At 41.2% G+C, this 25,743-nt stretch overlaps 1 protein-coding gene across 1 annotated transcript in view; it reads right to left on the bottom strand.

The window, feature by feature from the left end:
* Positions 1-981: 981 nt before the first annotated feature.
* The window catches only part of ZFAT (zinc finger and AT-hook domain containing), a 481,085-nt gene continuing 456,323 nt past the window's right edge, over positions 982-25,743 (bottom strand). The window contains exons 28-29 of the transcript XR_003793519.1: positions 16,699-16,788; positions 982-1,240 (exon numbers count right to left, since the gene is read on the bottom strand). The gene's annotated coding sequence lies outside the window, so the exon portion shown is untranslated. The remainder of the gene's footprint in view (positions 1,241-16,698; positions 16,789-25,743) is intronic.

Below are 25,743 nucleotides of genomic sequence, written 5' to 3'. Positions count from 1 at the left end.
GCAATGCAGTCTGCAGAGATAAAGCTCTGAGGGCACAGAACAACACAAAAAAAGGGCAGAGAAAGTATAAGGGGAGTGTGGATAGAAAAGTGGAGAAATACTCAAAGTATTCTCACACAGGGGCTTCCCTGGTGGCGCAGTGGTTGAGAGTCCGCCTGCCGACGCAGGGGATGAGGGTTCGTACCCCGGTCCGGGAAGATCCCACATGCCGCGGAGCGGCTGGGCCCGTGAGCCATGGCCGCTAAGCCTGCGCGTCTGGAGCCTGTGCTCCGCAATGGAAGAGGCCACAACAGTGAGAGGCCCGCATACCGCAAAAAAAAAAAAAAAGTATTCTCACTGACAGAAAGTTTTCGGTTTTTTTCTGGTTTTAAAACACTATTTTACCAAAGTTTCAATACCCCAGTAATATTCTACTACTGCGGTAATAGTCAATGCCTATCTAGACTGTCACACATGTGCCTGTGTCAGTCTGTCTCTGAAGATGCTATTGACACCCCAGGAACTCACCATAACTCTACCTGGGGCAGCTTCACTGAAGAGTGACCGCAAAACTGGGTTCTAAAAGATGTCAGAATTTGCCCGGGGCAGGAGGAGGAGAAATGGCTTTTGAAGAAGAAAAGCCTGTTTGTGCTATGTAAGAACATGGGGGGGGGGAAGCAGAATGTCTTCCAGGTTGATGATGAACTCTGTGCAGCTTTAACTCAGAATGGGATGCGGGGCAGAGAGAGGAGATGAGTTTAGATGAGCAAATGAGGTTCTCTTGAGAAAGGCCTGGTAAACCCTTGTAAAAGAGATGAACATCTCCCCAGCTATCTCTAACAATGGGATAACTTCGAGATGCTCTGTAGAAAGTATCCCTTGTTAAAAGTTTGGAAAGTGGTGCATTGTATCACTCTCAGAGATTTACAACACACGGTAGCATACTTAAAGCTCTGAGAAGCCTCAACAATAAAATATCTTCAGTTTTATTTAATCCAGAACTTCAGATTTTTGTTTTCAGGAATTAAGCCAGAAAGTCAAAGTTTGCAGAGCCATACTGGTGAGGGCAGAACCTCTTCGCCAACACGGTGCTAGAGGCAGAGCCTTAAAGAAATGTTTAGTATCGATGTGAGCAAAGATGAATAACTTTCTTGAAAGAGTAACAGGGGTAGTGAGGGCTCTGACATCAGAAAATGAACCCTTACTGCCTATTTTTCTCTTTTACTGGAACTAGAAGCATCCGAAAGAGGATCCATAGCACCTGGAAAAAGAAATGAAAATTAGATTATGATAGACTATATTCTTTATCTCTCTCTCAATGAAGAGGGTTTGATATTTATTACATGTAGTTCTAGTTTGTTATATTAACACAAAAATTGAGCCTAAGATAATGACATGGTAAACTGCGTATTGATTTCCGTTTGAGATGTTTCTTCCGTTTGCTGTTTATTTTCTTCCACAGGGGACCAGGCTAGATCGGGAAGTGGGGGGCAGGCTGAATAGTATCATTTGAGGGTCCGGAGATTAGAGGAGACATCTTCTTTCTTTCCTTTTTCGTTTCCTGTCCTCCTCCTGCAGGTCCCTCCAACATAGGCCATCTCTCCCTTCTTCCCTCGAGTTAAAAGCAGCCTAAGTCAGATAGAAATGCGTGAAAAGATAAATCACCACCCCCCTGCTGAACACAGAAAGCTAAAAGGGAGAAAGAAATTGCATTTGCCTTTGCGCTCAATATATCAAAGTAATTTATGTCATAACCACTCTGCCTGCTTTCGTACCTATTCGGTTTTAAATAAAATCAATCTTTCCCAACCTGTAATAGCTTTCTTTGTAAGGCTCTTAGAAAAAAAAAGGTGCTGGAATCTGGTTCCATTAGAAGCGAGTTTGATTTATTGCCTTACAAAATCACTCATTCTAATGACGCACAAGGTTAAGAGACATTCCTCACACACATTAAACAGTTAATGACCAGCAAGGAGCTGAGAATTAGGTGGTTGAGCTCACATTCAGTCCGGGCAGGGAAGGGTTAATTGTGCAGCCTTTTAGACCACCGGAGGGGAGCAGCTCCAGAACTAGATGGGGTTGGAGCTGACTCTGAGAGGTGGGACTAACCGCTGAGACCAGGAGGGATTCCAGGATGCCCAGAGAATACCCTGGGGACCAACAAGTGGGTCAGACAGCGCCTTGTGGACATTTCCTAGCTGGGGACGGAAGGTGACCACCATTTGTGAACACTTGCTGTAACAATGACAAACATACCTAAAGAGGTTGCTCTGTGCCTGGAACTGCTGTGTACTCATAACCACCCTGTGAAGTCTGTGCTATAATTTGCCCCCAATTTACAGAAGAGGAAATGTATAAAGAGGTTAAGTAGTTGCCCAAGGTCATCACACAGCTAGTAAATAGCAGAACTGGGGCTTCCCTGGTGGTGCAGTGGTTGAGAGTCCGCCTGCCGATGCAGGGGACACGGGTTCGTGCCCCGGTCCGGGAAGATCCCACATGCTGCGGAGCGGCTGGGCCCGTGAGCCATGGCCGCTGAGCCTGCGCGTCCGGAGCCTGTGCTCCACAACGGGAGAGGCCACAACAGTGAGAGGCCCGCATACCCAAAAAAAAAAAAAAAAAAATAGAACTGGAATCAAGCCTGTCTAATTCTGGGTAACCGGTGCTTAATCATGCCACCCTCTGGCCTCCTGTCTTATCTACCAGATGCTGTGTATATAAGACTCCATTTTTGATCCCACATACTATTACCCCTTTTTTATGATGGGGAAGCCGAGGCTCCGAGGTTGAAGTGTCTTGCCCCAGCTCTGTCTCCTTGTCTCCAAAGCCCATGTTCTTCCTTTAGCAGAGACTTTCAAGTACTGTTAAAGAGGGCAACCAAGAAATAGCATCTCAGCCCCAAATATATCTACCACTGACGCTGAAACACATAGAGCATTTTGTTTTGTTTTGTTTTTCTTTCCAGCTTGAGGTATGTACAAGTTCTACTGCAAAGAGCTGACTATTAGGCAGCATTACACTGAGAAAGAAAGAGAAATGGGTTTGGAAGTCAAATAGATGTGAACCTGAAGGAGACTCCGCTTTCCTACACAGTAGCTGTAGTTTGTTAGCTCTGGACTAGTTATACTTTCTTGGCCTCAGTGTTATCACTGTAAAATGGGAACAATAATCCCCACTCCAGGGAGTCCTGGGATTCAATGAGATGAAGAAGGCAAAACTTTAGCACAGCGTGGGAAACACAGAAAGCACTTAGTAAATGGAAGAAGTCATCATTGTTACTGGTCATCTTTCTCACACCCTCCCAACCCTCCCTCAGGCCATCCTCTGGTGCGACCTCATCGGAGAGAGGAAGGGGAAGGGCATGATGCACTTGCCTAGGGAGGAGAGATGTCACTGAAGGGAAGGAGACAGTTCTCGGGGTCTAAGGGCACTGGCCGTTTTACAGTTTGAGGTGGAAATTTGATGATGACGAAAGGGGTGAAAAGATGACGAAGGGGAACTCTAAATTCATATTTTTAGACATTCATTGCTATTCTCCTACTACCTGGGGCTTTTGATAAATACATCACCTCTCTGTTTTCCACAGACCACATAGTCTAGGTGCTAAAGAGAGGGCGATCATAAGAAAAATCATCCACAGGCAAGTTAGCCAGCCAGATGCCAGCCAGCCAAGTTAGAGTTCTGTAAAACAAACTGAGGGGTAAGAAAACGCATAGTACCTGCCGGTTTTGTGACCATGGACTTAGAGTCTCCAGGTGTGAGTCCCAATATTTACTTCTGAACTGAACATATTTGGTGCGGGATTCAACAGCTGAAGATTACCCATAAGTGACATAAACATCAAGAACAGACGGAAAGTATTATTTTCAATTAAATTCAGCAAAGCTGCACTAAGACTCTTCTGTGCCTGAGTATGTGCTAAAGCCCTGAGAACTGAAGGAGAATAAAAACTATGGTGAAGGTTGCATAGACTGTATTGTTTAGAAGGATATGATGAAGCCGTTAAGAGCAAACCTTGGAGCTAGATCTCTGGCTTCAGATCTATGTCTGTCACTCAGTAGCTGTTGAACATTAGCCCGTGTGTTCAACCTCACTGTGCCTGCAAAAGAGTGAAAAATGGGCTTCAAGAAGGTAATAAAGTCCTCAGAACAATTCCTAGCGTATAGAAAGTATGTGTAAAAGCTAGATATTTTTATCACTGAATTTAAAGCTGGAAAGGATCTGAAAGATTAACTAATCCAACCCACTAATTCCACAGAGGAGGATTCTGAGGCTCAGAAAAGCAAATGAAAAATAAATTCCAACTGGATCAATGACAAATATATGACTGCAAAAGTAGTAGGAAAGTGTACAGAAACATATCTTTGTGATACTGGAATAGGGAATTATTTTTCAGACAAGAGACAAAAAGGTAATTTACAAAGAAGAAATTGATTAATTTTACTACAACAAAATTTGTGAGGTTTGGGGCTTTGAGCTACATGATATCAGCCTAACATCTGAAAAGGGGAAAGGGCTGGAGATTGAGTTCAACCTCATGGCCAGTGATTTAATCAATCGTGCCTACATAATGAAATTCCAAAAAAAAAAACTGGTTGCTGAAACGTGGGTGGGCTTCCCAGGTTAACACAACTCTGGGTATATTGTTATGTATCAATATGCCTGGAGGGCGACACCCAGGGGAAGAGGATACGGAAGCTATCATTTGAGACCCTGCCAGGCCTCACACCTCATGTGTCTCATCTCATGGCTGGTTTTGCTTTGTTCCTTTTTTGCTATCCCGAAACTGCAATCATATGTATAGCTCTTTCCTGAGTTCTGTAAGTCATTCTAGTGAATTATTGAGACTGAAGGGGTAAAGGGAACCCCCATAGTCTGAAATGAGGGCAGTCTTCTCCTCTGAAACTTGGTCTAACTCCAAGTACTTAGTGTCAAAATTTGCATTCCAGTAGCAATCACAAAAATGGAGATAAAAACAGAATGAGGCAAAATGGTGATTAGTCAAGGTCATCCCAATGCCATCACTTCTACTCCTTCTGCCTTCAAATGCCTCCTCCCTTTTCCCTTATTGTTGAATTTCTCCTTATTCTACATCAGGCTCACAGAAACCTTTTCAACACTTAAAGCAGAGTCCTCTTCCCTGACCATCCCCTTTCCCTTTTTCTCCCTGTTTTTCAGCATTATTCTCTCAAGTGGTATTTTACAGCCCACTTCCCCTAGTAGACCAGGAGCTACTGTGGACTTGACAGTTTCTGAGTGGCCAGTCTTTGTAGCCAGCACCTGGGTTCTCAGCGCCTTGTTGCAGGAGTTCAAAATGGTGGAATAAATACATACATAAGAACACAGGTGCTGAGATGAGTCTTGAAGCTGGCATTTAGTAAGGGTCATGGCAACTATTGAATGAGGCGGCAACATACTTATTCCTATTCCACAGGTAAAAAAATCTGAGGCTCACGGCAAGTCCACGACTTTAATCTCACCATAAAAGAATCATAATTTAAGGTTTGTTTTATTCACATCTGTGTCTCCAACATCTAATATTATCTTGGCACATAACACTCAAAAATAAATTTTAATTAAATGAAAGAATGAATTCATGAGTTAGGGAAAATTGCTGGGTCAGCAGAAATGGGCATTTAATAGATATTGCCAAGTTGCTCCTTCAGAAAGGTTTATATTCTCACCCGTGTTGCCTGCGTTAGGACCCTCATTGTGAATCAATGGTGACAAGATAAAAAAATTATTTTAATATATTTTAACCTTTTCAAAGAACAAATATTTTGGCTTTGCTGATTTTCTCTTTTCTGTTTCACTGATTTCTGCTTTTATCATTATTTCCCTCCTCCTCTGTATTTGGGGTTTAGCCTCCTCTGATTTTCTAGCTTCTTACATTGGAAACCGGTCATTGATTTTCAACCTTTCTTATTTTGTAGTGTAAGCATATAAAACTGCAAATTTCCCTTTTCATTCACTTTAGCTGCATCTCACTTTTAATATATTGTGTTTCATTAACATTCATGTTCCTGTGTTTTTAAATATCTAGTAATTTTATACTGCATTCTGGACAATGCATCTGTGAAGGATGCCTTGCAGGGATTCTAGATTACACCATCTTCCTCTAAAGTGTGGTGACTTCAGTTCTTGTGGGCCACCAGTTATTGGAGAGTCGTACTGACACTGTCAAGCCTTCAACTGTTGCTTTTATAGGTGAGTCTATTTCAGTTTTGTACTTAGTTCTAGGTTGTGACCCTTACACTAGAGCATGAGGCCTAGTGTTCAGTTGACTCCTCCACCATGGTATCTGTGATTTTAGTTGGTTCTATATCTCTGGAGAATCCTGAGTAATACAAAGTTAAATGAAAAACTTTAATTTATATGTACTTCATAATCCCAGTTTATCCTCACATATATGATCTTATTCGCTGTTATTCTGCAGGGGCCCTACTGATGTGCTGGTGAGGCATGGGGGCGATGGGAAGCCTTCTTTAGTTCTACGAGTAGGTCTCAGACTTCTAGTGAGTCTGTGCTCTTGGGCTATGACTTTCACCTGTGTTTTTCAGTTTTGTTTTGTTTTTCCCCTTAGGAGGAACAGAAAGTTCAGAAAATGCTGGAGTTATTATTTCCCTTCCCTCGGATCAGTTAGGGTCTATTAAACCCCAGTAGGTTAGACTCTGGTTAACTAGTTTCTCCTAAGTCCCCTACTTACAAACGAGCTCTGTTTCGAGAGCGTGTTCGTAAGTCCAATTTGTTCGTCTAAGTCCAACAAAGTTAGCCTAGGTACCCAACTAACACAATCGGCTATATAGTGCTGTGCTGTAATAGGTTTATAATACTTTTCACACAAATAATACATAAAAAGCAAACACAAAAAATAAAGATGACATTTTTAACCTTACAGCGCAGCACCTTGAAAAGGACAGCAGTACAGTACAACAGGTGGCATCCAGGGGCATGTTCTCATCTTTGAAAGTTTGCAACTTGGAGGTTCATACATAGGGGACTTACTGTACTTTTCCTCTTTCCCTGCCAGAGCACAGGGGAATATTTTTCCTGATATTCACTATGAGACTCTGATAGGGTTCCTAGAGGTAAAACTCACAAAAGTGTGCCCCCCCCAAGACTAGGGCCCCCAGGAGTTTTTAAGCCTCCAACTTGTTCATCCTGAGTCTCCAATATTTCACCAGATTAGGTTTTTCCTACTCCCACACTGGGTTCTGTGAAGTTTCCTGCCCCTGGGCTTCTGCTCCAGTGAGTTGTAATTCTCTGTAGTCACCTGTCTGTCTCTTCAATTTGCGGGGCAGCAGTCTGCCCTATGACCTCAGTTCTCGGATGAATCTAAGAGGAGTTGTTGATTTCCAATTTTTCAGCTTTTTCTTGTTGTGTGAATGTGAGAGGTGAGTCCCAAGTTCCTTTCATGCTTTACTGGAAATTGGGAGGCTGCACTGGTTTATCATTGAAATAACTCTACCAGTTAAGGAAGGCTCATTGCATTACACCCTATTTATAGATATGAAAACCTTGGTAGAGGGATAATACCTTGCTGTAAAATAATAATAATGATAATGATCCAAGCTAGGATTAGAATAGGAAATTCAGGGCTTTTTGCGCTGAAACAAGCCGCCTGTTACCTGCAGGTTGAGTGACACCATATAAGTCATCCAAGTTCCCTAAATCTCAGTTTTTGCATCTGTAAAATATTTAAAACGTCTAACAAATTTTATCATTTTATATTTGGTCTAGATAGTTTTTATAGCTCTCCCAGATCTCATGGTGAGAGGAAATGGCTTGTTACATACAATTCAGTTCAGTGATGTTTTCCCCAAATCTGCAGCTTTAATAATATGACTAGGCACCTTATAAATGGAAGTCACTGTGTCTCACGTGCGTGGAGGGGGAGGAGTGGGGGGGCAGGTGCAGGGACTGCAAACCCAGCTCAGCCCACGTCTTAAAGGGTCATGATGTACGGAGCTGCCTGGCAGCCCTGGCTTTCTCTCTTTCTTTTTAATCATTAACCATGTGAGAAAAGCCTTCTTATTTTAATCTTCAAGGTTGCAGGAAGTCTTCCCATCTGTAACTGCTTGGTTCCCAGGTGGAAGCCAACAGAAGTTCTCTCTGCTGTCAGCCCAGCCACACGATGCCTTTGACAGATCTTTTTCTAAAAACAGAATTTGCTGTTTCCAAGGAGCAATGGAAGGGACACTCGAAGCAGAATGCCAGTCCCAGAGGGTGTGAAGATCACACTCAGATGATCTCAGTGTCTGGGTGCCAGCTGCAGGGATGTGAGGACAAGCTGGGTTTCGAGTTCCAGATAAAACTAGCGGTAGGAAGAAGAGACTTGGATTTGAAGTAAGGGTGTTTGTTTGGGTTCAAATTCGGCTGAGAGCTGTGTGAACTCTTAGCAACTTGCTTACCCCAGAGCTTCAATCCCCTCATCTATAAAGCAGGGGAGTAAACCCAAGTCACAGGTCTTTGCCAGGGTTTGAAAAAGTGCAATAATTTTAAATGTCTTCCTCAGTGCCTACTACCTGCTTCCTTCTCCCTCCTTTCCTCCCCATTTCCTCCTCTCCTCCTTCTTTCCTGCCTTTCCTCCTTTCTTTCTTTCTTCTTCCTTGTTAGACTACTTCCTTCTTCACAGTGATGCTTTCAGGGAGAAGCAAGATTAGAATAGACCAGGAAACGTCTTAGTGAGTTGCCTCCCTTGATTAGACATAGAGTTTGGGACTTAAGGTGGGAGGGGGAAAGGAGTGTGTGTGATGGTCCACTGGGGCATCTCAACACCAGGATTACTGGCTGAACAGAGGTCAGGAGAGCTGGTCTGGTTGTATCGTTTTGGGCAAGTCTGAACAGTATGCTGTTTCCTTGTCATCCATGACAAGGGATGAACTATACTGACTTTCTCCATGTGATTTCTGAGAATCAAGAAAATTAATAAATATAATGTTTTGTTTTGTCTGAGAAAGCAGAAACACACTATGCACAAATTATGTTTTATAACTAACACCTATCAGGCCACAAGTCTCTGGCCTAGAGTCAGGGAATGTCAGCATAGGGAAGCCATTCAGAGTTAATCAGGTACGAAGACAGAAAAACTGAAGTTCAAAAATTCAGATTCAATGACTGTTACTGAATTGTCACTCAGCACTGTCACAGTCCTGATCTTTTCTATATGGGCTGACCCAATCTCAAAACCCCTCAAGTGTCAAGATTTGTCTAGAAATCCAAGTGCTAACCTACCTGAAAAACTTAGAATCTTGATTTTCCAAGACTATTTTGTTTTCATATGTTTTCATCCTTGTTAAGAGTCATGGCTTAAGCATATGTTTAAATGCATTTTTCCATTTTTATCCATAAGTATTCCATAAGAATACATTTTGATAATAACTATATTTTTAAAAACATAACAATACAGGGGAATTCCCTGGTGGTCCAGTGGTTAGGACTCCACGCTTTCACTGGCCAGGGCCCAGGTTCAATCCCTGGTCGGGGAGCTAAGATCCTGCAAGCCACATGGTAAGGCCAAAAAAACAAAACAAAAAAACCCATAACAATAGTATTATCATATTAAAAAAAACTAGCAGCATTCTTTAGTGTCATCAAATATAGAGTCAATTCCAATTTTGTGTCTATCTATCTTTCTATCTAATCCATCTGCAAGTTACTTGTTTAAATCAGGATACAATGTCCACCTATTTCATTTGGTTGACAGATCACTTATAAGCTTACCCTCCATCTTCAACACCCACCCTGGCAAATTACTGTTGAAGGAACCAGGTCATTTATCCTCTGGAGTGTCTCACAGTCTGGATTTTGATGGCCACTCCCCATGATAACCATCAACATTCTCCTCTGTCCTCTATGTTTTCTGTAAATTACAGCTGGATCTGAAAGCTTGATCAGAAACAGATTTGATAGTTTTGGCAAGACTGCTTCACAGGCCGTGTTGTGTTATGCTATCAGTGGACACATCATGGCCTATGGCCTCTTTTATGATGTAAGCAGCCACCTGTGTTCAGTGCCTAGATTCATTACAGCTTTGGTGATGCTCTACTCTGTCCTTTGTTCTTCATGTATTAGCTGGAATTGTTTTACAGAGAAACTTTCCCTCATCAACCATTTGGTAATTCATTGATACAGTCATAGAGTAAAGGCAGAATAAGTGCTTGATGCTTCTCCTTTATCAATTTTCAAATAATGAGTTGACTCACTGGCATCTATCAACATGTAACCTATTAGGGATATTGTTCTATGTCACTGTGAACTCAAGGATTTGAACATATGGGGTGTCTCATTCCACTGACTTTCCCTACTGTTGCCCAAATGCCTCATCTGTGGCCAGTGGGAGCCTCTTCAAGTTGGGTCCTATGTCCTTTAGATACTACCCTAGTAATTGGATGACTTTCTTGTCTTCTCATTTGAAATGCTTAAAGCTCACCTTGAACATTTCCAAGAACCTCTGTTTCTGCTCCTACAAGAGACCCACTTTAGGGCAAAGGACACACATAGATTGAAAGCGAGGGGATGGAAAAAGACATTTCTGTTTCCTTTTAACAAGAAATAGTATTTGTAAACCACAATCTGGGTGCTAGGAATGCTCATTGCCACTGGATGGGTGACTACTTCTATGCTTTTTCAGAGGACTGGGCTAGGAAATAATTTTTTAAATAAAATGCATTATAAATACATACTCATGGGTTTGACTCAAATTCCAGGCTTCAGGGTTTTTACCTAAACTTCTTAATTTACACTAGCTCTTCTTTTCTTACATGCTGAGAATACAAATTTTCAATGAGATCAGAAAAGATAGCACTGGAATATCACATAATTACTCATTTGCTTTATCACACAATATGCAAACAATCATCTTAAAGTAATAATAACGAAATATACAATCAATGTTTGTGATTCCTTATCCTGGACGTCAAGCCATAGCAATTTATTATATAGGTAGTCTTATTTGCAATCTATCCCTCTCTTTCTCTCTTACATTTTCTGTTATTTAACAAAAATTATATTTTTGTCTAATGGTTACTTTTATATTATTATCTTTATAATAAACGTTGCTATATAGTCAGTTCCCCAAAAGGAGAGATGCTCTGAAGATAGATAGATAGATAGATAAGGAAGAGTTCTCTCTGGCAAGGAGAAATTAACTCCAGACACTACTACTTACTAGTGGAACCCTGATTTAAACCCGAGTTTGGCTGCACTGGGTCTTTGTTACTGTGCGCGGGCTTTCTCTAGTTGCGGCGAGCAGGGGCACTGTTCGTTGCGGTGCGCGGGCTTCTCCTTGCAGTAGCTTCTCTTGTTGTGGAGCACGGGCTCTAGAGTGCAGGCTCAGTAGTTGTGGCGCACGGGCTTAGTTGCTCCATGACAAGTGGGATCTTCCCGGACCAGGGCTCGAACCCGTGTCCCCTGCACTGGCAGGCGGATTCTTAACCACGGCGCCACCGGGGAAGCCCGAAAGCGCCCATTCTTTTTGCAATACCACACAACCACCTAAAGAGAAGATGTTTCATAATTTCCAGTCTCTGAAATATTCCAAAGGGCATTCTAAAAGCTTACACATATACCTATACATATATATATAATATATGTATATTTATAGGTATATATATATATATATATGCATGTACACATACTCATACGTTTACAGAAATAAATGTATATGTGTGAAAGATTTTATTATATTGGTAGACTTATGAAAGATTTCTATATCAAAACTATTTTCAGAAACAAAAATCTTTCTAAAACTTTTAACTATCAAGTGTCCATGTAGTCCAAGGGAAGTATTAAAAATCTCTTTATATTTATTACTTAAATATTAAAAATAAGAATAAAATAATTTCTCATACTGCTATTCACATTCTTTAATCAACTGTATATCTGACTTTAATACAGCATCACTGATATTTTCTGAAGAATGTGTTTTTAAGTCTTACAGTTTTTTCATAAAATTGCCCCAAATCTTTTTTAAAGATGCACTGTATGGACAATAAATTTGAGATTACGGGTACCTAAAAATTGACTATTTTCAGAAGACCATTATAATTTTAATTGAGAAGATTCCCTTGGCATCGGTAAAGAGATACTCTAGTAAGTTCAGGGGAAATTCAGTTAAATGAAGACTATTCTCCATTCCATTTTTATACTCAAATATGGAAAAATGCTGGCATAAGTATTTTTATCAGTACAGCCAGTTTGCCTCTATACAGAGTGCTTTTCTACAATGTACATATGTTTATAAGACAAGCTATATCAAATAAGTTGACTGCATTCTGATTCTCTTTGAATATTTTGCTAAATTTAGATTTGCAAAATTATAGGCTTTTTTTCAATCTTATTCCATTTTAGTACAGAATATCAATTTATCCAATTAAAAAACAGGAGTTATGTCAAAAGATTTTTTTCTCTCAAATTGAACAATTCTAACATTTGAAAGTTAAATACAGCACACCCTTTGAGCTCTAATTATTCATTTTTTTCCAGTTCTTCCCTTGTTTTTGCATTTTAACATCTTCTTATTGGCAAGCTTTGTGTTCAGTAATTGCATTTGCTTTTAAGCTTCAAACGCTTAAGGTTTTCAATATTTTGAATAAAGACTCCCAAGTCGTTTTGTAACAAAATGATACCACAATTTAGAGGACTTGCATATTCTAAAGTACTCTGAGACACTTAGGTGTATTTAGGAAGTAGTTCTTCAAAATTTCAAAGGTTTTTAAATTGGATCAAGTCTGAGTAGCAATGAAGGAAATTATATATATTAAATGGTGATAATTCTACCTCACTTATTTGAATAACATTTTAATTATGTAGCACTGCAACCAATCTCAAGTGAGTGAAAAGAATGTTGCACTAGGAAAAGAGCAACCTGATGAATGGTTCCAACCAATTATAAGCTGTGTGACTTTGGATAACTCTCTTAACCTTTCTGAACCTCAGTGTTCTTATTTGCAAAAGGCGGCTCATAACATGTGAAATATGAGTGAAATAAGATAATGTGTTTCAAAGAGTCTTTGAATTGCAGACAAGCTTTGATGAGCAGGAAAGATTTTCTCTCCAGCTAAACCTGTATCTCCAGGCTCATCTCCCATCACCATCTCGGTGTATTTCCTCTCCAGGACACTCACATGCCTCCAAACATCATCTATTCTTTTACACACCTAGGCTGAAACACATGGGAACATTTTTTTCCAGCTCCTTATGGGGAGAAAGTCTTAGCCTCAGCCCCGCCTTTCCCAGCCATGGCAGAACTTGTCAATCGCATTGGTCAATGTTCGAGGTGTTTGCTAAGCCACATTCACTAGGAGGTGTCATCACTGCAGTCAGGCACACTCAGGCCTTCTCTCTCTTACAATTCCTACCCGGATGTGGTAAGCAGACCTTGTGGTAAGCAGACCCTGGTCTCTCAGGGCAGGCTGCCTGTACAGTGTTCTCCCTCTTCCAGATTCCATGTTGTTAGATGGGTAATTGGACCCAAGTCCACTTGAGTACCGTCAGTCTCTCTCCACAAATAACCTGAGTATGCAGGTGCCAAGAATCAGCCATGGTTTGGGGACAGGGAGGATGGTGAAAAAGGGCAGAATGAAGACCCCATCATTGCCTCGAGCCTTAGCTGCATCCGCCAATGCAGCCTTGGAGAGTGACCTCTGAACTACTGGCTGTTGCACGCTGTGTACCTCGTAATAAAACGGTTTTGACTCCTAGACATGTATCTGTCTTGGAAATGCAAAGGAGGCTCTTGGGATGATTGACAGGGCAGGACTCAGTCACTGCTGTCTGCTGTCTGTCACAACACCACCTGCAACCCTCACCTCTAGTGCAGTCAGTCCTTCCACTCTCCTCTAAAAGGCCAATTCCAAGAACCTTCCCTCAACTCCCCAGTTCAGACTTCCGTGCCCCCAACCAGGTTGTCATGGCACCTTGCTCACACCTCCAATGCAACCTACATTTTACTCCCTGGTATTGCACTGATTCGTGTACTTGGCACTGTCCTCTCCCGTACTTTAAATCCCCCAGGAAATTTCTATTCTATGTGCATCTCCTGAGCTCCCAGAACTGCCTAGGACATAATAGGCCCTCAATAAATGTGTTGAAGGAACATTAATTTAACATTACTCGAATGCTACCTGCCTTTATTCCCCAAAGGGGAATACATATCTGTCGCTTTCATAGTTTACATCTTGAGAGAAAACTGAAAAAAGAGGCTTTCTGAAAGCATATCAGAATTCTTGATCTAACTTTAAAAAGCCTGCAGCCATTGTAACATTTCTTTTCCATCTTCCCTGAGAATCTTTCATAACTTCAGTGGACTTTATTCAAGCTTTTAAAGGTTCTATGCTTTCCCCAGCACCACTTATCTTTCAGGAAGCTTCATAACGTCACTGCAGGTCTGTCGGGAGAAGTCTCCCATCGAACTCCGCTGCCCGGTAAACAGCCTTCAAAGCCTTTGCAGTTGGAGTTGTCAGCACTGTTCTCAGAACTTTACATGTAATAAAACCTGTAGTCCTCGCACCCACCCTCTGAAGTAGGGGGTTGTTACTACCCGCATACTAGGGCATTGACCCTGAACAAGTGCAGGACAGCTGTAAGTGGCAGGACTGGGCTCCAACCACCAGGCGCCCTTGTCTCTCAATCAGGAAAACACGGACTTCAGGGTCAGACAAATGGGGTTCCATGTGTGTGACCTTAGTAAATCATTTAGCTCTCAGAATGTCACAAACTCAGGCAGGCAAAAAATGTGACCTTAATTTTTTTTTAATCTCTTGAATGTTTAAATGGGAGTATAATTTACAGTCAATGAAATACTCATTTCTTGTGTATCATTTGATAAGTTATGATCAATAGACATTCATGTAATGCATACACTTCTCAAGACAGAGAATACGTCTGTCACCCTCAGAAAGTTCTTTGAACACTTTCCAAGTCAACCTCCACTCCTCCTATGAATCATTATTCTGTTTTCTCTCACCTTAAAGAAATAAGTTAATTTGTTATCTTTAACCTAACCTAATTATTTCAAACTCTCATTCTATGTAGTATCAAAAACATAATCTCAGCCAATTCAGGCCTTTTCCCATTCTATTTCCCTGAGATTTTATATAACATTTAGAGGTGAAGGTTGTGCTACGTTACCCCACATTTTCTGAGATGGTGGGAGGTATTCTCATGGTCACTTGTCCATGCTGGTTTCTGCTGGGACATGCCTGGCCCTGCCTGGTCCTCGGTGTGGCCCATGTAGGTTGTGCCACTTTTTTCTCCAGCATCAAGGTCTCTTCAGCCTGGACGCTCTCTCTCAGCTTCACCAGGGCCTCTCTGAGGACACGGGAATATCTACAGCCCTGCAGCTATGGCCCTGCACACACAGCTGAGTGGAGGATTCTTCAAAGTACTCGCAGGCCCTCTCTGCCTAGATCAGCCCTGAACCCACATCTTCTCTGGTGTGCCATCACCTCCCCCAGGCACACCTGAGAAAAGCCACCTCTACACCTGAATCTCACACAGCAAAGAGGGTTTTTTCTGCCATCACTCTTCTTGCTGGCTATGCAGGGAGTGCAATAGCTGTACCTATATATCTACATATTCTGTAGAGCAAAGGGTCCCTTGTTTTCAGGGAACCCAGCACTTATTCTCTCCTTGCTCCCTTTAATATCCTCCCTAAATTCTGAGGACTCTTTCAGAGTCTCAGACACATCAAATATCTCAGTGACTTTTTGCTATTCCTCCCAAGCCATTCCTTTCCCCGAGGCAGCAAATGGATGAGATCTCCTTGCAGCAAGCAGGAAGGGTCTCAGTGCAGCAGGAAATCTGAAGAATCACATTTGTTAACATATTGCAATACCATCCCAGCACAGAGAAAAATGATAGTACAAGAGGACCACAGAGCTACTGCATTAATGAGCCGATTCCTCAAAACATTCACATCATTAGCATTTAGTAAATTGTCATTATTATACATCGTCTAGATACGGAAAGTATCAGCAGATTAAACGTGAACCAAATCTTTCGCTGTGTGCTCTCTGGGTGCTGTCTGTAGATGGGACTAACGGGCTGTTGGTGACACCTGGGAGGACAGTATGAATTTGGAAAGCCCTGAGCAGCCGAGATGGAGAGAGTGAGTGAAATGTGGCAGTGACATCTACAGAGTGGCTCAGATCATTGCTGGCAGCTGGAGTCCAAATCTGTGATAATAAGGGAACATAAAAGTTAATAAGCAGGGGAGGGAGAGCTGTATCCTGCTCCCTGGACAGAGTCGCACCAGGATCCTTTTGAAGACTTAACCGCCAATGTACTTCAATTCCCGGGACAGGGAATACACTCCGGTGGAAGGACGCAGGGCCAGACAGGTCTGGGTGTGAGCTCTACAGAACCAGCCTAGTGTCCCTAAGAGCTGGCCCCAAAGTCAGACACCCTGGCTCTGCCACGGAAGTGCTGTGACCTTGGGCAACTTGCTCCACCTCTGTTTTCCCTCCGTTTCCTAATCAATCAAATGGAAAGAAAAATGTGTGGGAGGGATGTAGAAAAACCTTCTCTTCGCCTGTGGTTTCCAGGAGAAATGACTGACCCTAAATCTCCTGGTCTCTTGCCCCATCCTCCCTCCTTTCCATCAGAGGTGGAGTTACCTGGTGGATGAACGACAGTCATTGGTACACATATTTTGTTTGAGTGGAGCTAACTTACCAAAAGTCCTAAGCACAAGCGTTTCCATCTCTTCTTGGTTCTTACCTTGTCTGGATAAGTGAAGGGACTTCGGCATCCATGTGTCCACTCTGCAGACCCCAAAAATCCATTGAGTGGGCTTTTCTAAGGACCAACCTGGAGACGGGAGCATTAGGCAGCGTGGTGTTGCCACTCATCTAGTCCTGTTCGCTAATTCAGCTTTCCTTAATATTTTAGCTGATCTAATGCCCCCATCATATTACATAGTTGCCATTTCTTTTTCTGTGGTGAGAACATTTAAGATCTGCTCTCTTAGCAACTTTCGAGTGTATAACGTTAACTATAGTCACCATGTTGTACATTAGGCTCCCCAGCACCTGTAACTGCAAGTTTGTACCCTTAACCCACATCTCTTCACTTCCCCTTACCCACCCTCGGTCCCTGGCAACCACTATTCTACTCGCTGTTTCTACTGTATGATCTAACTTCATCTTCCAATTGCTGCTGACCTTGTATCCAGAAGAATTAAGCTTCTTATTAATTCTAAAATACAGATACTTTAGCTGATCCATTACCTCTATCTGCCTCTCTGCTTTGTATTCCTTATTGGTTCCCTCAAACTCCTATAGTAACGGCTCCTCCCTTGCACAATCCTGGTGAGGATGAATTACTGAGATAATAAAGACGTAAAGTATCTGGAACATAGTACATGCTCAGTAAATGTTTGCTATTGTAATTATTATTACTATTTTTTTAATACTAGAATTGACGCATATATTTTGATCTTTTCAAAAAACATAGTATATAACAATGAAAATAATGAATTATTGATACACAAAACCAATATGGATGATCTCACAGACATAGCATTGAGTGAAAAAGCTAGATATAAATAAAGTATCGGAAGTGTATTTTCATTTATAAGAAGTTCAGAAATTGGCAAAACCAATCCATGATGATCGAGGACTCAGAGTGGTTAGATTTATCGTGGAGTGTTCATTAATAGGGCTCAAAGTTATGCTATGGTAATTATTAATAGATATTTCACTTTTAAAAATCACATAAGCTCTCATTCTCTGTATCCTTGTCTGTAAAATGCCGTTAATAATTGTACAAGTTAAATAAGGAAATGTATATAAATCACATGGCACATAGCTGGCGCTCAGTAAACATTACCTCCCCTATCCTAGTTAAAATGTATTATTCTTAGAAAGGCATGTTGACTCTGCTCCATGTTTTGCCGACAGACAAGAGGAGAATGCTCTACAAATACTGCATCCCAGGATGGGACTCCCAAATTGTATGTAACATATGTCCCCATCTGAGATAACTGACATGCTGTATACGCCTCTCTCAAGGTTTTCACCCATGTACTCTCTTCTATAAAGATTTTTGTAGATCACCTCATGTCCTATAGAACCATATCCTCCCCATTTTACCCTGTGCATAAAAGATATCTGTTTGTGTATTTTATCTCAGAAGTGGAGTGGCATTTGAAGACAGGACATCCAAGTTCCCAAACTGAGCCTGCCAATTACAGATCCTTGACCTATGTTTTGGTTGTTTTAGATGTAAGATGGCTGTGGATGATGAGATGCATCTGGAGCACTGCACTGAGAAGTACGCAAGAGAATACACAGGAAGGTACTTGGAAACAAGAAAGTGCTATAGAAGCAGCGTTGTGTTAAGAGTGAACCTAGGTTAATGAGAAGTGGGTAGCCATCTTCTCTGTGGGCACTCTAGTTTAAAATAACTCAAACCTCAAGAAAATTGATGCCATCTGTGCTTGTTTCAACGTGTGCAACCAACTGTCTTCTCCTGGTAAAGTCAGTTTGCAAGGCATCAGGAACTTTAAGTAACTCCATTTATGGAATTTACGGCTCTGAGGATATAGTTGCCATTATTATTATCCTTTATCAGGTTTATGCAATATGCTAGGGCAGAAGAAACAGGAAAGTTATTTAAGACAGAAACCCACCACACCTACTTCTCACTTCTAAGAGAGTGACATAATTCATCTTCAGAGAAGAAGGTGCAATTGTTTGTGAAAGCATCTTGATGTGTTGGTGAGAAAGTGAAGCTCCCTAGGCTGAGGCCAAATGAGAAGAAAGGAACAAAAAGAGAGAGAGAGGACTTGCTCTAAATCCTACTGGGAAGGAGTCTTGAGCCTGGGAAATGAAGAAACAGAGGGAGACGCAAGAGTTTTTAGGGAGGGAAGAGAGAAAGGGAGAAAAAGAGAAGTGGAGTGTGGTAGACTTAGAGACCCAAACCGTATGACACCAGGAAGGGGTCAAAGAGAAATCAGTTGCTAGGAACTGGAGGGCAGTGATTCCTGCCATCCAATATGATGTTGCTACTATTCTGTGCCCCTTAACGATAATCTGTAACCCCAAAGCCTTCCTTAAAAGTCTGTCATAACTAGTAGTTTCATAAAAGTGGTGCACTGGGGAAATTAAAGGAGAGAGAGAGAATCAGTAGCAAAATCCAACAACATGAGAAAATGGTGGGGAAAGAGGGCTTTTACTCCAGGACACAAGTCTGTGAACAGGGCCGTCTATAACCCTGGGGAAACCGGAAATGAGAGAAGTAAGCGTGAGTATGTAACCTCCTGTACATACACAACCACGGAAGTCTCAGAAATTGTAGTGAAGGGACAAACCGTGTGCTGTGGGGCCTCAGGTAACCATATTTAAATCTTTCTTTTTTTTTTTTTCACATCTTTAGTGGAGTATAATTGCTTTACAAGGGTGTGTTAGTTTCTGCTGAATGACAAAGTGAATCACTTATACATCCGTATTTAAATGTTAACGGCAAGAATGCCCCCCAAGTATGGATAAGTTAAACTTGGAGGCGGATTTCTGGAATCCTCTGAATTGATCTCCATTTTTTCTAAAATTTGAATTGAGGAGGAAGCCCAGAGATCATCAGCTGTGACCACCTCATTCTGATAATGAGAAAACAGAGACCCAGAGCTACGGGCAGCGTCAACGGTTCACTAGTTTATTGAGCAAGGTACACCCGATGACTACAGTAAAGAGGTTTTATTTGTTTGTTTCTTGTTTCAGCACTGCCTCCCTCTGTTCCACTGGATCTCCCTCATCCTCCCCTTAACAGCATCTCAAGCACATACTAAAGATTTTTACTTATTTTCAGCTACAATAACAGTTCCATTTTTAGATATCAGAAAAACCTACACTTATTACATCAACCCTTTAATCTCAGCATCCTCTTTAAAGCTCTTTCTTCTCCATGGCTCTGGCCACCAGGGAGGTGGGGTGGGAGGGAAGCAAGGGTAAGAGTCATGGCTGGTCCCATCAATACCTGCCTCCCTGCTCCTACTGTCCCCCGATTCCATCTGCCCTTCCGGGCTCCTCCAGTGTCCAACAGGAATGAAAGAGAAGAGGGAGAGGCAAACAGTGCCTTTTATTTAGCTTGAGTATCTGAGGCCCTCTTGATTGTTAAACGTCCTATCACGGCAGACATTCCAATGCAAGCTCTTTCTTGTGGGAGGATGTTGAGGGTTTTTGAGCATTGCAGCTCACAGCACAGGGGAAGCCTGTAAGTTCACCAAGCATCAAGTCAATCCATGCCATCGTGGACTGCTCCAAATTACTAAGTGTTCCTCATAATTGACTTAGGTTGGGGCACCCCATTCCCCTCCTATTTTAGGAGGTCCTCCACTTTTCAAATTGCCTTCAAAGACACCTCCTCAATGGCTCTCCAGTCTTTTCTCCATGAAGAGTGATGCTCATTGGATCTGTACCTGCATTTCATGGTGAAATGGGAACCTTAGGCTGCATGGGGCCTTGCCACCCATGTGACCTTGGCCAGTGTACTCTACCTCTCAATCCCCTGGTTTCCTAGGGATTATGATCATAGTATTAACCCCAGTTTTGTAAGGGTTAAATGAATAAATATGTGTAAAGCTCTACGAGCAGTGTCTGGCCCATATATGTAAATGTTAGCTATTACTTTTATTATTGTCCTCAGCTGTGGGTCCTTAGCCAAAACTCTGAAGCACTAGAATATAACCTACTTGATATCTGTATCACTCAGATACTTCCTAGTTCAACCACCTCATCTTCTGTTGAGGAAACAGAGACGCAGAGGCACTGGGAGAGATATCAACCTTCACTGTGTTTTCCCTGTCTCAGTGTCCACAACATTCATTACCTGAATTCTATATTTTGGAACATGACTGCAATTTGATTACAGAGTGTCTAACCCTTTTCTCTGTAATGGGATGCTGAATAAGACTTTTTCTTATTTTCTACCATCTAAGCCTTAGAACTGAGAACAAGGAAGCCCAAATTACCCCATATTCTACAGAGGACTGTAAACAATTAGGCTGGACTTCTCTCCCAGGCTTGCTAAGAGGTTCAAAACATGCCCTATAACAGCCTTCAAGCCTCCCCCTCTCCTCCCCATGCTGTAAAGGGGAGGAATGAAGAAAGGAACAGAGAGGGGGCAAGAGAAATTGTCCTTGCAGGTATAGGTGTCCGATAAAATACATAACACACAATTAAATTTGAATTTGAATTTCGATAAACAGGAATAATTCACGATGAGCATATTCCAAATATTACATGGGACATTCTTATACTAAAAGCTTGTTAGTTGTTTATCTGAAATTCCAACTTACCTGGCTGTCATGTATTTTCGTTTGCTAAACCTGGCAACCCTATTGTGAGGAGAGTGGTGTTTTTGATAAGGGTGATTCTGTCCCTTCTGAGATGGCAAGGGTAGAGCTGAGCACCACATAGAAAACCATACACAATCCTCCTCAGAGGCTCCCATCCTTGGGGAAATTACTAAGAGGAGGTCAAGAGACAGACTAGGAATGTCTTTCCATCAGTTGCAAAACAGAATCCCTGCCTCCTCCAGCCCCTGGGAAGAGGGAAGGAAGTATTTTCTCATCTTAGGGTAGGGAAGATTAAAATCTCCCATGACATACACACACACACACACACACACACACACACACACACACTCCATGGTACCAAAGTGATAGGAGAAATGAATGCAGATCACACATCCCTCCCCATTTCAGGTCACTCAATACAAAGGCTGAAAATGTATTTCAGATTGAAGTTTTAATCTGGAGCCCATTTATAAAGATCAAGAAAGGCCAGAACTTTCACTTTGGCAAAGATGGCGTAGATGTACTTTATCCTATTCCATCCACTAAGTACGACTAAGAACCCAGGACATTGTATATAAAACAAACAAAAGAAAACTGCAAGGTAGAAAGAAGGCAGACAAACGGACAAGCTAGGAACCTGAGGACCCAAGAAATGACATGATGATGAGTTCCCTGTTTTATTGCTTGTTTTCTGGTTCTTTTTTTCCTTGTATATTCAGACTGGATACTGCAGAACCCAGCAATCCAGAAATGCCAATGGGTACTGGCAAAAAAAAGCCCCACGAAAAACCTGCTCTTTCTAGCTAAAGGAGTCAAAAAGGGGTAGCCTAGCAAGATAGAAAACGCTTAGACAATGATTTCTCTACTCTAGCTAAACACCGCAGAAACAACCCTGAACCCCACCCTCAGCCCCTCCAACAAAGGCCAATGGAGAGCATGGACCTCACCCTTGCCGGGCTGGAACAAGGCACCCAACTCCCTTGCTGGGACAGACCCAGAGAGCTAAGTGGGGAGCCGAGATTTTCGCTACTACTCAACAGTAAGGAGGCCTCTCTCCAAGCCCCTTTCTCTCCCTTTTTTTGAGGTGTCAGTGGGGACCACATGGGAGGCTGGACTTCCACTCCACTTGGTAGTAATAAGTTCCATCCCCTCTCCACTAGGGTGGTGTCAGAGAAGATCGAGTGAACAGTCAGAACTTTCATACCATTTCTCATCAGTACTGAGGCATTCCACCCACGGAGTCAGGGAGGGCCCTAGGGGGGAGCAGTAATGAGGTATCCTTCACCCTCCCAGACGGAGCAGAATCAGCAGAGACCTAGTGGGAGCCAGGGTTCCCACACCCACCCAGTAGCAGTAAGGAAGCCCTTTTTCACCCACAAATGCCAATGAAGGCTGAATGGAGAAGCTGCAATTCCACCCCATCGGGCAGTAATGAGGTGGTACCACATCCATCAGACTAGTTTCAGAGGGTGCTTGCCAAAATAGAATCCTTTTAAAACTCTTCCAACATAATAACCAAAATGCCCCAGTTTCATCTGAAAATGATTCATCACACCAAGAACCAGGAAGATCTCAAAATGAGTTTAAAAAAAAAACAACCAATAGATACCCAACACCGAGATGACAACAATGTTAAAGTTATCGGACAGGAATTTTACAGCAATCATTATAAAAATGCTTTAATGAACAACTGTGAAGACACTTGAAACAAATGTTAAAGTGGAATGTTTCAGCAAAGAAACAGAAAATCTCAGCAAACAAATAGAAGATATAAAGAGGAACTAAACAGAAATTTTAGAGCTGAAAAATAAATAATGGCTAAGGGAAGTTCTCTAAAGAGAAAGGAAATGATAAAAGAAGGAATCTTGGAATATCTGGGAGAAGGGATTTTGGAAAATCTGGAAGAAGGAAGAAACACAGAAAGAGCAATATAAGAGGAAATACAGTTTACTGTCTTCCTTCTCTTGAGTTTTCTAAATTACGTGTGATGGCTCAAGCCAGAATTGTTAACTCTGCCTGATGTAGTTCTCAATGTGTGTAAAGGAAACCTCTGAGACAATTATATTAAAAATGAGAGAGGGTAAAGGGACATAAATGGAGGTAAGATTTTTACCCTTCACTCAAACGGGTGAAGTGTTGACATCTGTAGATTGTGATAAATCATGTATATGCAGTGTAATACCTAGACACTAAAATAGCTGTACAAAGATACAGACTCAAAAGCACTCCTCTAGATCAAATAAACCAGAGTTTGAAAAGAAAAATTAAGCGAACCACAAACAGGCAAGAAGAAGAAAACAGAGAAGCAAAACAGAGAGGCCAAACAGAAAACAAAAACTAAAGTGGCAAACTTGAACCTTAACTTATTAATAATTACATTAAATGGAAAATGTCTAAGTTTACCAATTAAAACACAGAGATTAAGAGAGTGGATTAAAAAAGAAATATGACCCAATTATATGCTGTCTACATGAAATCACTTCAAATATAATCATTTTAATAAGTTGATAGTGAAAGAATAGAAAAAAATACCATGGAAACATTAACCAAAAAAAAAAAAAAAAAAAAAGATGTTGCTGTATTCATATTAGTCAAGCAAATCACCAAAGATAGAGAGAGACATTATATAATGATAAAAAGGTCAATCCACAAGGAAGACATAGAAATCCTAGGGACTTCCCTGGAGGTCCAGTGGTTAAGACTCTGTGCTTCCAATCCAGGGGGTGCAGGTTCAATCCCTGGTCGGGGAACTAAGATCCCACATGCCCCATGGCATAGCCAAGAAAAAAAAAAGAAAAAGAAAAAAAAAGAAATCCTAATTGTGTATGCACCAAACAACAAAGTTGAAGAATATGTGAAGCAAAAACTAATAAAACTGAAAGGAGAAACAGACACATACAATACAAAATTATCACGCGATTTTAACACTCATCCCTCAACAATTGATAAAACAATTAGACAAAAAGTTACCAAAGGGCTTCCCTGGTGGCACAGTGGTTGAGAGTCCACCTGTCGATGCAGGGGACACGGGTTCGTGCCCCGGTCCGGGAAGATCCCACGTGCCGCAGAGCGGCTGGGCCCGTGAGCCATGGCCGCTGAGCCTGCGCGTCCGGAGCCTGTGCTCCGCAACGGGAGAGACCACATCAGTGAGAGGCCCGCGTACCGCAAAAAAAATAAAATAAAATAAAAGTTACCAAAGATACAGAAGAAGCCAACAATACCATTATAACCAAGAGGATATAATCAATGTGTATAGAACGTTTCCCACTAACTCCAGCAGAATACACTCTCTCTTTATGTGCCTACAGAACATATGCCAAGATAGAGCATATCGTGGGCCATAAAACAACCTCAACAAATGTGAAAGAGCTGAGATCATGAAAACTATATTTTCTGACAAAAATAGAATCAAACTAGAAATCAATAAAAGAAAAACAAGAAAATCTTCAAACACTTTTAAACTAAACAACCCACTTCTAAATAATCTGTGAGTAAAAGAGGAATAAAACAATATACTGAACTGAATGAGAATAAAAACACTATGTATAAAAATATACAGGTCTCAGAGCAGTGCTGAGAGAGAAATTATAGCACTAAGTGTTTACATAATCAGTATAATTACAAATCAATTATCTAAGTCCTTACCCTAAGATACTAGGAAAAAAAAGAACAAAATAAACTCAAACTAAGCATAAGTGAGGAAATAACAAAGGTAAGGGCAGAAATCAATGAAATTTAAAGCAGAAAAACAAAGAAAAAATCAATGAAACAGAAAGCTGGTTTCTTTTAAAAGGTCAGTCAGATTGACAGACCTCTAGCAAGAGTGACAAAGGAAAAAAAAGAGATAAGAAGCATTTTATAAATATCAGGAATAAAACAAGAATATTACTACGGACCTTGTAGATAACAAAAGAATAATACGGAAGCACTATGCATTCTACACAAATCAATTTCACAACATAGATGATATAGGACAATTCCTCAAAAAGTACAAACTAATAAATCTTACCCAATATGAAATAGATCATTTGAATAGCCCTATAACTATTAAGGAAACTAAATTCATAATTTATAACTCCTGAAAAGACATCTCCAAGTCCAGATGGTTTTGCTAGAAATTTTTACCAAATGTTTGAAGAAGAATTAACAATTCTACACAATCCCTTCCATAAAAATAGGAGAGAAAGGAACATACCCAGCTCATTCCATGAAACCAGTATTACATTCATATTCATACCAAAACCAAAGACATCATTATAATAGAAAACCACAGATCAATATCCCTTATGAAGACAGATACAAAAATCCTTAACAAGATGTTAGTAAATTAAATCCATCAGCTTTTACATAATTTAACACCCACTCATGATATAAAACAAAACTCTCAAAAAATAAATGTAGAAGGGAAGTTCTTCAACTTGATAAAGAATGTCTACAACAATGAAAGACTGAATGCTTTCTCCCTGAGA

The sequence above is a fragment of the Monodon monoceros genome, unplaced genomic scaffold (genome assembly GCF_005190385.1).
Source record: "Monodon monoceros isolate NGI ecotype Baffin Bay Population unplaced genomic scaffold, NGI_Narwhal_1 Super_Scaffold_14, whole genome shotgun sequence".
NCBI lineage: Eukaryota > Metazoa > Chordata > Mammalia > Artiodactyla > Monodontidae > Monodon > Monodon monoceros.
Note: the sequence above shows the minus strand (reverse complement) of the source record. Positions and strands in the feature narration are given on the sequence as shown.